Source organism: Macaca thibetana, chromosome 3 (assembly GCF_024542745.1).
Source record: "Macaca thibetana thibetana isolate TM-01 chromosome 3, ASM2454274v1, whole genome shotgun sequence".
In the NCBI taxonomy this organism is placed as follows: Eukaryota; Metazoa; Chordata; class Mammalia; order Primates; family Cercopithecidae; genus Macaca; species Macaca thibetana.
Genome location: NC_065580.1, coordinates 50,807,619 through 50,822,774, shown reverse-complemented (window position 1 = coordinate 50,822,774; position 15,156 = coordinate 50,807,619). Strand labels below are relative to the sequence as shown.

The 15,156-nt window shown below is 39.2% G+C and overlaps 1 protein-coding gene across 41 annotated transcripts in view; it reads right to left on the bottom strand.

The window, feature by feature from the left end:
• The window catches only part of NRCAM (neuronal cell adhesion molecule), a 307,399-nt gene that overhangs the window by 158,235 nt on the left and 134,008 nt on the right, over positions 1–15,156 (bottom strand). For all 41 annotated transcript variants that reach the window (XM_050785151.1, XM_050785174.1, XM_050785161.1 and 38 more), the window contains one exon: positions 7,444–7,521. The gene's annotated coding sequence lies outside the window, so the exon portion shown is untranslated. The remainder of the gene's footprint in view (positions 1–7,443; positions 7,522–15,156) is intronic.

Sequence of the window (15,156 nt, the reverse complement as noted above, 5' to 3'; positions counted from 1 at the left end):
GTCCTCTGCCTTCCATTCTCTTTTTTCATAACCTGTTCCTCCTATGGCCTTTCCTTCCCCAAGCTAATAGCTTCTGTCAGCAGCTTTATTCAGTACAGTATCAAAAGCTTTGCAGAAAACCAGATTAATCGTGCTCACTGCTTCTCTTTGTTTACCCCTTCAATTCTTGCAGAGTTCAAGGCAAACCAAGAAAATGCATGTCTAATTATACATGTATATTCCCTCTTAGATACTTTTTTGGTGCATTTTGCTTTTAAATAGATCATATAATTAAAAGCTATCTGAAGACTAATACATTTCAAATAAGATTAGTGTTTCCAAATATAGCTTCCAAATCAAACATGTATTAAAATGATTTACACACATATTCTGTGTACCTCAAGTTCCAAAATAGAAGTTTATGTATGCAAATGCAACAGAAATAATTCAATATTTTCCATTTTCCACAAATACTATCTATGAAGCAGATATAAATAACTATTTAAAAATAATAGTAAACTTTGGGGTTAATTATTACTGAAATAACAGAAGTTATGTATTCTGTGAACCTCAAAGCAGACCTTTGAATGGTCTTGTCACTGATACGTGTTAAAAGAATAAAGAATCTTCATTGAAGTCTTATTCTTAAAATATCAAAATGCCATCCTTCACCATTAATTTCATGTCAAGATTTAACAGCAATAAATATTGCAGACTTTACTACTTCTTTATATAATGGCTTCAAACGATAATATTTTGTTACAAAATTCCCTCTTATTCAAGATGAATTCGTTTGCTTTGCTTTTCCCAATGTTAAATGTAATTTTTCTGAATAGCACGGATGGTTTCCTGTTAAAATACTATAGTGTGATCCTCAAGGCACAGCAGGCAATGCCATCGCCCCAGCACCACTGGGCCATTTCTTTTATGCCTGGACCCTCTCACATCATTTTAGAACATGGATTTCTAATCCTTTTGGTCTTCTTGCTGAGAATTAAAAGGTCAAAAAGTTTTTAAAGTAGCAGTAGAATCCTTATGTCTCAAAGTACAAGTTACAAATTACAAAAACCTCCCACTTATCTTTTCCAAACCATTAGTTAGGTAGAACCACATCAGGGTAAGTCATTCTGGAAATACGCTATGAAAAAAAACATGTTGTTTAATGAGAATTCAGAATACAGCAGGAGAAGTCACAACCTGGAATGAAGCAGAGTGGAAACAGAATTACCCTTGCTGGCCTGAAAGGAGTGGGTTTCCAATTGAGACTCCAAGTGTACCAAGTGTCTAATGGGCAATCCATTTACACATCTCTTCTCATATTATTGAAGTGCAAACTGTGCTCCATAAGTATTTTCAGCTTGATTTCTTTTCAAAACTTTTGAAAAGAACAAAAATAAATCCCTGGGTGGGATTATGCACAGGACAGAGAGATGCCACTAAGCCATGCCACCAAGCATTTGTGTTTATTAGAAGAGCATTCCTCCTATGAACATCATAGTTTATAGAGTCCCAATTAGATTATAATGTAGACACTTTAGTCAGATGATAATATGTATGTAAAAAGTCTGCTAGATCTGTAGTTTTATTTATAAAGGCACTGGTGTGAAATACACACACAAAAGACCCATGTGCAAAACGGCTCATGTGAGCGAAGCAGCAGCCGGGGAGAAGGCATATCCGACACACCTCAGGTGCAGTGACGGCTTAAGGAGGCATCCCAGGAACACATTAATCAACACATTCAAGGAATGCATTAATCAACACTGCTACAACGGCTGGCATGCCCATTGTTTCACTGTAGCATGCTAAAGAGCACAGAGCAGCAATCTGAATGTGAATTTCCACCATGCTGCAAGAAACAAAACCCTTTTCAGGACTGGCTCCATGCACCATATCCTACTCAACTCTTTCAATAGAAATCATTCTCTCCTGTATTTGTGGTAGTTTATGAACTTGCTTTCTGCAACAGTCAACCAGAAACAAAGAATCTTTACAGACCAGCTAAGTTTGACAATAGCTGTAGAAATGCCTTCTGCAGATATGAAAACTTGAATCCATCCAAGAGATTTTTTTCTTTGCCTTACAAAATGAATGCTGTCATGAAAGGCAAAATAAAAGAAAACAAAGCAAAGCAAAAAAAAAAAAAAAAAATCCAAGCATCTATTTGTGTATGCAGTCAGTTGTGACAGCAACATACTGCATTACCAGCAGGGGCCTGGTCCTGGCCTCCTGCTCCATACTGGGTTTCATTTTCCTCCTGGGTAGTTCCCTAGATAACCCTCCTGTCAGGATTCGACTCCCTCCAAAAGCAGCCAGGGATGAAATGTCCAGATGCTGGAAGGAAGAGACATGATAAAATACCCGCAGAACCTAGGCACACATGTCTACCTTTGTATAGAGTACCATGTGGACCTGAACACCTGAGGCCTTCCAGTATTCCTGCTGTGTCTCACTTCCAATTGTCCATACTTGGAGTATCTCACCCATTAGGTTATGTTGCACAATTAAAGTTCAATAAATGATGATTTTGGTGACAAGAATGCTAAATATAAAGATCCTAACTCTGGATGAATAAGGGATACCATTTATAACTACCATTTGGAATAAGCTTCCTCTCAGAGCGAGAATTATTTTAATAGAGGTTATACTTGCTGGGAACAACAGCCACAGGGCAGTGGCCCCTGCCTTTTGGTGGCGCTGTTCTGGTCATTTCGATGAACCTCAAAATTAAAGTCTATGGGTCATGAATCTAGCCTTATTTCATCATGAGCTCTGATTTTAGTAAACCTAGAAAACAGTTAAGAACTACAAGCCAAAAGTGCAGCAAGGAAAACAAATCAAATCCAGTAAGTATATGCAAGAAGCTATTTGCAAAGGTCACTGCATTAGCCCTTTGGTGTACAAATGCTGAGTGCTCTACATTTCGTGTACTGTAGTGACTTAGGCAGCTTTTTCTTTCCAGTTTCAAACCAGATATTTCTCCCCACTAGACTACAATGGGAGGAGAGGTGGGAACACGCAAAAGTTGCAGGATTCCTTCTACTGACTACTAGCACCAATTATTGCTGACACAAAAACATAATGCCGCTGTTTTCATCACTGTCTCACCATGGCATTATCCTTACCCAGCTATCTCCCAAGAGAAAATGCTGATGTCTTTCTTCAAACACATTTCAACTGCTCTTTTGGAGCCTTCAGAAACAGCCATCAAACTGAGCAGCCCAGGGTGGTGGGAGTGGTGAGAAGGGGGATAAGGTGTCCAGAGAAAAATGGCTGTGTCCCACAAGAATAATGAGGACAGGATGCAAGGGGCAGAAATGAGATGCCTAATCAATAAAGGCATCTCAATCATGGATGCCAATAAAACTCACAGATAAATATTAGAAAATGTATAATTTAGCCTCCCTACAGAAACGTTGCACATTGGATTTAATATGCTTCCATGTGACCCCAGGACACAGGGCATTGCTCAGACTTCATGTGGAAACAGAAAGCTGGGGAGTTGCCTGGGTTGAAAGAACAGAATGTTCTTCACTGCACTGTCATTTAGCTTCCAGGAATGCTGCATTTCAGTGGTAAGTAGTCCTTCTGTGAAAAAGTTCATCACGGTCACAATAGAGGGACTGTCCAAGTATGCTAATGCTTCAAGAGATGTCACTTAGTTGAAATCTGTGTCTTGCCTTCATGCTATGTCACAGTGAAGAGGGAGGAAGTTAATATGTACAAGAAAAGATTGTTCTAGTTTTCCAGATGACTACATACTGAATCAAACTTTACGAGTATAAAACAATAAAGAGGTAAGTATTTTTTACTTGGAGTTAGATCCCTGTCTTGGTTTTTGTAAGTTCTAGGTTTCCCAGGGTAACAGCTTTATTCATGAGCTTTTTACCTTTAGCTTCATGGGGCAAGTATTCTTTCTACGGGTGCTGTGTGTCTTCTTGATTTGACTGGTATCAAGTAACATGAGAAAAAACTTCTCGGCTTTAAAATGATCCTGTAGGACAAAATTTTGATAGCTGTCTTTACTGTTAAATTGTATGAAAAATTGGCCAGGCATGGTGGCTCACGCCTGTAATCCCAGCACTTTGGGAGGCCAAAGCAGACAGATCACTCGAGGCCAGCAGCTCGAGACCAGCCTGGCAACATGGTGAAACCCTGTCTCCATTAAAAATACAAAAACTAGCCAAGCATGGTAGTATGCACCTGTAATTCTAGCTACTCATGAGGCTGAGGGATGAGAATCACTTGAATCCGGGAGGTGGAGGTTGCAGTGAGCTGAGATCATGCCACTGCACTCCAACATGGGTGACAAGTGAGACTCCGTCTCAAGAAAGAAATAAATTAAATAAATAAATAGTATTAAAACTGTATAACTATTAGGACTTTGTGATAAAATACAGGTTCACGTTTACAAATCAACTTAATTATAAGATAAAAGTCTTTTTACTCTTACCAGTTTTACTACTATCTATTCAGAATGTAACTACCCTTCTCTTAAGATGTATGCATAACTTTAGCAACTTGGTATTGTAAAGTCCAAGGGAAAGAACAACTTTCTTTTTTTTTTTTTTTTTTTTTTTTTTTTTTTTTTTGAGATGGAGTCTCGCTCTGCCGCCCAGGCTGGAGTGCAGTGGCCGGATCTCAGCTCACTGCAAGCTCCGCCTCCCGGGTTTACGCCATTCTCCTGCCTCAGCCTCCCGAGTAGCTGGGACTACAGGCGCCCGCCACCTCGCCCGGCTAGTTTTTTGTATTTTTTAGTAGAGACAGGGTTTCACCATGTTAGCCAGGATGGTCTCGATCTCCCGACCTCGTGATCCGCCCGTCTCGGCCTCCCAAAGTGCTGGGATTACAGACTTGAGCCACCGCGCCCGGCCGGGAAAGAACAACTTTCAAGTCATCAACCAAAACAGTCAGCAAATGACTCCAACACTCCAAATGACTCCTGTCAAGTTATTTTTCATACACAGCTTGCCAAATAGGAACACGCTTTAAGGTGCAGCCTGGGCATTCTTCTTCCTCACACTCCTTATGGTTACCATCAGGACCAAACTTACACAAATGTGGCCAGCGGAAAACTCACTTTATGAAGTGATTTCAGAGGCCTCTCTCCTCACTCTGGTTGATTATCAAAATGCCACCACTAGCAGCCTTGTATTTCAGCTCAAGGTTTTCGACCCAGGTAGAAGTCAGATTTCCCAGGGAGAGAATGTACACTTTAGGGTTAAAATGGCAAATGTTTTTATGTGTGACACTGGATAAGGGCAGATAGAGGGCACCTCCCAAAGAGAAGGATGTGGGATGGACCTGAGAGTTTGCAAACCACAGTCCACAATTCTTGCTGCATGCATTTTTCTGAACATCACAGCATGCCAGTGAATGTGGGAAAAACTACTGAAAACTCTAAGTAGCTACGGAAAAAAACTTATTTATTCTAATGTCAGAGACCAAATACTTGAATAGCCTAGGGACATTCTGAGTATGTGTGCTTTAGAATTTTGGGAAGTTTCAGTCGGTCTTTGTGAGGCCAGGGAAACAAATTGGGAAGACTCAGCATTTAGTTTTGACAAGATTCAACCATTCACGAAACTAAAAAATGAGATATTTTAGTGGCTCTCACAGCACCTGACAACTAAAAGCTCTCTTGAGCCAATTAACAAAAGGCTAGCCAGAAAGACCAACAAGAAGTGTGTATTGAGAAAAGAAGAATACAGCCTTTTCACTTGTTGCTTTAGAAGACACAGATTTTCAATCAAATACCCTTCACACAATGGGAGAAAGAAAAAATAATGCATCCAGAGAGAAAAACTCCCTTAGAACTACCTGAGAGTGGGCTAAGAAATGGGAAAGCACCTGCTGTTGAGCCCAGTGTTTCCACCTTAAAAGGGCACCATGTACTTCCTCACAGTGGCCGCTGTTTTCCCTGCTCACCAGAAAACACCAGTTTTACAAATAAACTCCCACTCTCAGTGCCTTACTACCTCGTAGATATCAGACAATATATTATCTACGAAAGAATTTTCCATACCTCACTGCTGATACTAGTATTGTATTGGTAAGCCACCATACTTAATATCATTACTAGTAACTCCTAGTTTCTAACAACTGTAATTTATGTCCCTATCAGAACGGATGGTACTTACTATCACATTGCTTTACCTTGCAGGTGTTCTTTATGAAATAAGGACACTTGTAGAGGAGAGGGGTACATAAAAACTTTATAAAACAGGTCATTTTGCATCAACAAAGGGAGCTTTCTCTTAAAAGAGCCATCTGTACAAAATTAAGGCTGCTTTGGTATTGGTCATAATTACCTAACATCAATTTTGCTAGTCTCTGCTAATTTCCACTTTTCAGGGACTGTTCAAGCAGAACAAAATTTGTGCTATTTGATTTACAAAGCAACATTTTTATTTTCCAGGCTACTAATTTGAGGATTTCTGATGGTATTTTGAAACACTGTAAGAACTAGTCATATGAAGTCAGTTTCAATATAACACAATGGAAGCAAATTCAGCTGAGGCATGAATCATTTCCTCTCAATTACAAAAGGACATCTCAATGGATCAACCTAAGAATTCTCAAGAACAAGGGACAATGTGCTCAAAGGATTTCACTATCTCAAAATCTTGTATACAATCTTCTTTCCTTAACTAAAATCCATGAGTTTATTTGTTAAATGAAATCAACAAGGTAAAGAACTGAATGTCTGAACAATCGTGCTCTTATAATTCCTTAAAAAAGCTATTATTGGTCGAGATACAGTTCTCTGAACTGTGTTCCAGATCTCCAAGTAAGATTACTTTTTCATCAAGTTCAGTACTATAATAGATGGCCTTTCAGAAAGCATCATAGGCCTAACAGGGTCCACGCTAGAGCTGATAATGCTGAATGGCACAAATAGGAATGGGGCGGACAGCGGGGTGGGAAATAAGAAACGGGGAAGGAATTTACAAAGCAGAAATCATATTTCAAAGTAACATTTAAACTTTCAAAAGAGATATTTTTATTATTTGGACTCCATTGTGAGACAAGAAAAATCATTAATGGATGGTATACCCTCAGGAGACTTTTGATATATGATTGAATCAAAAAGAAAATTATTTTCTTGTAAATGATTCCCTATAATTTTTAATCTTTAGTCCTTTTAGAAACATTTTTACCAGCAGTGCTTTTCCTCTGCTCTCTATTTTCTGGGCTTTATGATTCATGATTTAGTTAAACAAAAATCTTATTACTATGAAAGGACACGAGGGCTGGTTTTCTTCCCTATGTATTTGATCTATCTTCTTTGACACTGGTATGATTAATGTTTTTGCATCTATGTTTCTACTCTCTGTCTTTTATCATACGCTCTGGATTGAAAAGTATTAACTATGGCAATAATATTACATAATCACATTATTTAATATTATAATTCTCATCTTTAACTATGAATTCAAATGTTTTAAGAAGACAAACTCTTACCTTTGAAGAAGCTCTTCTTATCTGAAGAAGTTGTTCTTCCTTTTAATTCTTTAAACCAAAAGTCTTCTTAGCATTGCTCTGTGGGTTAAAAAGTGGGGGAAATGTTAACAAGACATTGATTGTCATCAATCACAGCAGACTGTCAATATGTTAACTCCAACTGGCTCTCTGATGGGAAACACAATTAAAGAGAGAGCCCTGCAAGGAAGACAAATCATGACTAGATTTGCCAAAACGTATCTCTGCTGGCTTCGATCAAAAGTGACAGCGGAGAAGTGACCAGAACTCTGGTGGACATCCCATTAAAGGATTCCAGCCTACAGAGTCACGTCTGATTCCTCTTTTCAGTTTAGAGGAATAAAGAGGCCTTTGTAATGTATCTATACAGTGTGGATAAAATCCTTCTTTGCTATGGGTTTATTATTATTATTTAAATTTTTTTATTTGGTAGCATAGGAACTTTTTAGGTTATGTTGGAAAGGCCTCAGGTTTTCAACAAGGGTCATAAATAGAAGCTGGGAACAGCCAAGATCTGAGGAGCAAGTTCCACCTGGGCTGTGACAAAGGCTCAGCAGTGGACAGCTCCCAAGTTCTGCAGTCTCCAACTCTCCTCCCATCAGCCTCAATGTTTCCTTTGCAAATAGTCCAGCTGAGAATTAGCCAGAGAAAGAGAGGAGGAATGGGGAGTAGAACAATCACAGCTGAGCACATTAAGTTTCATTTTTTAAACAACCAATTCAGTGACACCCAAGGTTTCTAAGGGAGGATTTGTGTCTTTTTGAACTTTGGATTTCTGGGAACAGAAGTCATACTATCAACCTCTGAAAAACCCCTCAGAGAAGAGAAACAAGTGTCAATTGAGGAACTCTGGACTGCACTCAAATATTAGGACAACTATGAATTGCAAAATTATTCTGTTAATAAAATAAAAGATGCTTAATAATCTCAGCTGGTTTTGCCCATATATGTGTTATAAAATATTTCCTGCATTAAGTTGCGAAAAATGTTAATTACATATAAAACCACACTTAATAGATTTTCACTGGATGTGAAGCAATGATAATTTATCAGGACAAAATATTAATATTGTGGAGGTTTGTAATTTTTCCTTAGAATTGGAACCAATTTTATAGTAATATTCAGTTTTCACTTTTTAAAAAACCCCCTAGAGTTGTGTAGGAGAGCATCTATAAGAATTTTAAGATATATCTACAATAACAACTCAATTCAGCAAACTTATATTGAGCACTTAATACACATCTGCCAATTCACTGGATAAATCTAAACAAGAAACAAAAGAAAATACAAATATTTCATGCTTCCTACCATGACAGATCTCAGTCCACATGCTGATGGATTCCTAAGTTTTAATAGTTCTCAGCATAATCCAATTCAGGGCAAAGTGCTCTAAAAAGCACAGATGTGTAATTCTGCATAACATGGTTCCATGGCATCATGTGGAAAAACTATTTCATCCTTGCTTATATGTACTATTGATAGGGCACTGCTACATTTTTAACCTCCTTGTGGTGATGTAAACCCTGAAGCCTTTGGGAAGACCACCAAAAGACTGTATTAACTATATTACCACATCAGCAATTATGCCAAACATTTCTAGGAAATGACTTTTTGTTACATTCATTACTCTTATTTTGACAAATGTGTCAATGGCCTTTCATTACCCCAAAACACATTTAGGTCGAGAGAATAGGGTAATACATCATTGCTCAGGACTAATTTTCCAATAACCAGGTAACAACTTAATTTTTTAACCAAAATGCAATCAACTTACCCTATTAAATAAAACCAGTCCTAAGTCAAAAGGTCAAGATAAGATTTGATGCATTTTTAAAGTAGACTTCAGAAAAGACAGATAACATCTACGTGAAAAATGTAAGAAACTCAAAGGCCACAGTACACATAACAAACCAATTACAATAATAGTAATTCAATAACATACAGCACTAAAAATTCAAATAATTCTGAAAAGTGAATACTTGACTTAGCCACGTACAGAAAAATAAAATAATAAACTTCCTGTTTCAGAGTAAATTGCTATGGATTGGGATACATTTTTTGCAGAACTTTTTCGGTGGAAAGAGAGTTGTTTGGTTTTAAAATGAGAATTCATAACATTCAATACAACTGAAAATCTGTTATTACAAGCAGTATTAGGTAAAAAGTATCAGCAGGCAAAAACTTGTAAAATCTCTTTTGGCTTATACTTTTTAGGTCAACTCTAAAGGTATTAGAGATGTTTACTCTGGTTCTTGTGAGGCTGATTTCTAAAAACTGGCCTCCTTAACAATACAGTAAAGGTTAGATTACATTAAGATATCAAGCCTTTGACCGCTCCCCCCAACTCCAGTCAATTCTGTCCTGTTTACATTCTTCAAAACAAATACAGTTGAGAAATAGTTTTCAGAACATCAATTCTGAAAACTTTATATGCAAGAATATATTTATGTATTTGCACAAGTATGTATTTGTGCAACATGCAAAACTGTTCTGCCTTTTGTCACTATAAAATGACAGTAAATTATAAATTTATATTTAATCTTTGGTCTTAACAGAAATTTTAGTAGTAGTAAAATCATACTAATCCCAAACTCTTTTTTTTTCTTAATTTCCTGCCTTTGACACGATCCTTGGACTGAATTTGGGCTCCATTCACATTTAACCAGAGAAAAAAGGATAAAAAAAAACCTTGTTAAAACTGGCATTTATCTTTGGTTTCTCTAGGGTATGCCTGTCATCCAGCCGCTAATTCAGCTTGACATGGCCAGAAGCCCAAATCATGTTGAAACCCAGTTCTCCCATTACAGCAGCCTATGAAACAAAATACACTCCAAAAAAGAGAGTATGGTCTGAGATAAAGCACGTTCTCCAACTATAGCTCCACCAGATGGCACCCAGAGGGCCCTCCCTCTACCACAACGTAGCTGGCTGGGCTCCTGGGAACACAGGGCCCCGACTTCTGGCCCCAAGTTTAGCACCAAGTTCAGCCTACTCCTGCAAGACTAAACTCGTTGGGACTTGGGACTGACCCCATGTTACACATCTTGTGGAAGTTAGGATGGGAGCAAGAAGGGATCCATTCTAGCAAGAAAGTTGCAGGTGAACCGATGTGGATCATGCTTTACCTTTCAGAGAAATTAACACATTGGTCCTTGAAGACTGAAGACTGATCACTCACAGAAGCATCTGAATGCCTCAAGTGACACTATCATTTGCTACTTTGTAGATTGATGCAAACATCTAATAATGAGCAAATTACATTGATAGAGGACACGTTGGATATATACCACCTTACTGTCAGTGCGCTGGAAATCATGTTGTCATGTACATGAATGTAGCCGTCCATGGTACATAGTTGCTATGGTCTGAATGTGCTTCACAAAGTTCCTATGTGGGAAACTTAATCACCAATGCAACAACATTCAGAGGTGTGATCTTTAAGAAGTGATTAGGTCATGAGGGGCTTTGCCCTCATGCATGGATTCATGTCAATATTGTGGGAGCAGGTTTGTTCTCACAAGAGTGGACTTGTTATAAAAGTGAGTTCTGTTCCCCTCTTCCTCTTGCTTTCATGTACACGCTCTCTTGCCCTTTCTCATCCTTCTGTCTTCTGCTGTGGGATAATGCAGCAAGAAAGCCCTCACAAGATACAGGCCTCGTGACCTTGGACTTCTCTGCCTCCAGAACCATGAGCTAAATGCATTTATTTTCTTTATAAATTACCTAGTCTATAGTACTCTGTTGCACAAAACAGACTGAGACATTAGTGCTTGGTATACTTCATGGTTTCATAAAAGTACAAATAGAAACCTAGAAGTTCAGGCCAGGTGCGGTGGCTCACCCTGTAATCCCAGCACTTTGGGAGGCCAAGGCAGGTGGATCATGAGGTCAGGAGATTGAGACCATTCTGACTAACATGGTGAAACTCTGTCTCTACTAAAAAAAAAAAAAAAAAAACCAAAAACATTAGCTGGGCATGGTGGCGGGCACCTGTAGTCCCAACTACTTAGGAGGTTGAGGCAGGAGAATGGTGTGAACCCAGGAGGTGGAGCTTGCAGGGAGCCAAGATCACACCACTGCACAGCCTGAGTGACAGACCAAGACTCCATCTTAAAAAAAAAAAAAAAAAAGAAAGGAAACCTAGAAGTTCAGTGTGCAGCCACAGCTAGCTGTCTAACAAAGAGTCATGCCCTCTCTGTCATGTAAGGTGGCTGTGGGGAAGAAGTTCCTGTCCAGGGTCTACATTTCCAGCTCTCCTTGTGTCTAGGTGTGACTGTAAGGTGTAAGAGAGCTAATATGTGTCACTTATTTGTTCAGATGTTTAAAAAGAAAATATGTCTTTTCCACCCCTCCTATCTCTGCATTTCTGGCTGTATGTCAATGACAGTGAAACCTGAGAAGTTGCACGGCATGGCCTTTGTCAGCTTAGGTGAAGAGCAGAGACCCTTCCCTCCGCATTCACGCTCTACATCCCTAACAGTGAACTGTTACATAAGCTGAGAGGAACTCTAATTGTGTGATGTTTCTGGTTTGGGGGTTTGTTAGAATAGCTAGCTCTGCCCTATCTAATAGAGTCAGCACGTTGTGAACATAATAGAAACCTTAAATGAAATCTTGTCCTCATTGGTCCTTCTTCTACGTCTATAATCTAAGAAGGAGATTTAATATCAAAATATAAGTGTCTGCAGAGCAGTAGAGCAAATTGATTAGAGGGTATTAAATAACTCCTTAATAGAAACAGTTAAAGTAACAGTGTTGACTTCACCTAGGGAAGAAAAAGATTAAAGGAGTCTAGTTAAACTGTCAATGAATATATGAAGATTCTAAAAATTTTATGTGGCAGATAGTGAGAAACTATTTTTCAAGGTCACTGAACATAAAACAAATACAGAAGGCTCTGTGTGACGGCTATAAATTAACACCATATCTAAGAAAATGGGGAAGACTGAGGCCAGGTATGGTGGCTTACGCCTGTAATCCCAGCACTTTGGGAGGGTGAGGCAGGTGCATCACTTGAGGTCAGGAATTCAAGACCAGCCTGGCCAACATGGTGGAAGCCTGTCTTTACTGAATAACAAAAATTAGCTGGATGTGGTGGCGGGCACCTGTAATCCCAGCTCCTAGGGAGGCTGAGGCAGCAGAATCACTTGAACCCAGGAGGCAGAGGGTGCACTGAGCTGAGATGGCGCCATTGCACTCTAGCCTGGTGACAGAGGGAGATTCAGTCTCAAAAAAAAAAAAAAAAAAAAAAAAAAATAGTAAAAAAAGGAAAGGGGGAAAATTGAAAATAGAATTTTTGTGAGAATCTGATTCTGCAGATTTAGGAGAGACCTGGAAATTCACTTTTCTTTCTTTCTTTTCCTTCCTTCCTTCCTTCCTTCCTTCCTTCCTTCCTTCCTTTCTTTCTTTTCCTTCCTTCCTTCCTTCCTTCCTTTTCTTTTCCTTCCTTCCTTCCTTCCTTCCTTCCTTTCTTTCTTTCTCTCTCTCTCTCTCTCTCTCCCCTTTCCTTCCTTCCTTCCTCCCTCCCTCCCTCCCTTCCTTCCTTCCTTCCTTCCTTCTCCTTCCTCCTTCCTTCCTTCCTTCCTTCCTTCCTTCCTTCTGTCCCTCCCTCCCTCCTTCTTTCCTTCTTTCTTTTTTTTTTTTTTCCTGGAGATGGAGTCTTGCTCTGTTGCCCAGGCTGGAGAGCAGTGGTGCGATCTTGGCTCACTTCAAGCTCCGCCTCGTGGGTTCATGCCATTCTCCTGCCTCAGCCTCCCAAGTAGCTGGGACTATAGGCGCCCGCCACCACGTCCAGCTAATTTTTTGTATTTTTAGTAGAGACGGGGTTTCACTGTGTTAGCCAGGATGGTCTCAATCTCCTGACCTCGTGATGCACCCGCCTCGGCCTCCCAAAGTGTTGGGATTACAGGTGTGAGCCACTGCACCTGGCTAGAAATTCACTCTTCTAATAGGCGGACCCAGGGGGTTCTGGTACATGTGGTCCCAGGCCACACAATAATCAACAGGGTGAAATAATGTCTCTAGGATAATGATGGTTAAACAATGAAATACACAACTTTGTGAGGCTGTTAGATTCCCTTTCTCGAAATAATATCAGGAATGTTTCTCATCCACAGGGTGGAAAACACACTGCCAACAAACACAAAAGAGCACTTGGAATCTAGATAAGTAACACAGGATTCCAATGCTTGAGCAGCTCAGAGTCTCGGGACAGTGACTGTGAGTCTGTGTATGTATGTGTGCATACATGTGTGTAGAGAAGGTGGTGATGAGAAGGAGGAAACAAAGATGACCCCTGGTTCTGAATGGAGAACAGGAGGTTTCATTCATGGGGAAGCAGATGTACTTCACCAAGGCCCTGGGAATCCCAGTCTCCCTTAGGCATACTAGTCCTAGAACAGCCTCCAGATGACGTTGCCACCCACCAAGATATAGAATGAAACAAATGAAGTCGAGGCACCCAACCCTATTCAGGAAGCAAAAGCAGTTCATGTTTATATATTTTACAAATCAGACTTCTATGTAAAGTGGGAAGAAAGATTCTAAGGCAAATAAAAAATGTTCTATAAATCTACAACTACATGAAGAGTTACTGTTTAATTGGTATTGAGGTTCAATCTGGGATGATGAAAACATTCTCTAAGATGGATATGGTAATGGTCACACAACAATGTGAATGTACTTAATGCTACTGACCTGTACACTTAAAAACTGTCAAAATTTCAAATTTTGTGCTATGTATATTTCACCACAATAAAAAAGGAAAGCATGGCTATAAACTTCCTTCCAACTCTGTAGGTTAATAGATATAATATTTGTAGGAAAAAATTCAACTTATACCCTAAACTCCTCCATTAATACTTTCTGTGTCCTTGAAAAGTTAGGAAAACATTAATTTATTCAACAAATATTTAGTGACCAACTACCATGGCTCAGGCACTGTTCTGGGCACTGAGGATGCAGTAATAAACAGAATAGAAAAAATCCCTGCCCTCATAGAGCATTTATTTATCACCTCATTATGCGAAACATTTATTAACCGCCTATCATTTGCCAAGTTCTATGCTGAGCACCAGAAATACAATGGTGAAAAAGAAGTGAAAGCCTTAGAAACCCAGTCTCATCTTGGCCTCATAAAGCTTATGGTCAATAGCAGAAGACAGATATTGAACAAATAATCACAGAAATGGATCTAAAAAAACCAATTTTGAAAAGTTGTTAAGGCAGGGGTATGTGGTGCTCCTACAGTGTGTGGTGATGGAAACTGGCTTTGTCAAGGTCAGACTTTTCTAAGGAAATGATGACTGAGCTGAGGTCCTACAGAGTTGGGGAAGGAATGATGTGCTACAGTTTTGATACCAATGCACAATTTAATTGGGCACAAAAATAGAAGAAGAAAAGCAGGGGACAAGAGGAACAGGTCTGATGAGGTTGACAAAGCAGGCAGAGGCCTGGCCATTTGCAGTCCTGCAGTTCTTTCTGCCTTTATCCTAAGAGCAATGGGAAGCCATTGATGTATTTTAAGAAGGCTGAGGGTGGAAGAGGAATGATTTGATCAGAAATAATACCTATTTTTCTGCTCTAACAATTTTAAAAGTACCAACTGAAAATGAAGGCAAGAACTACAAGTGAATTCCCATACAATTATAAAAAAACACTTTTTGATAGTGTTTAATATACTAAAGATTTATCATA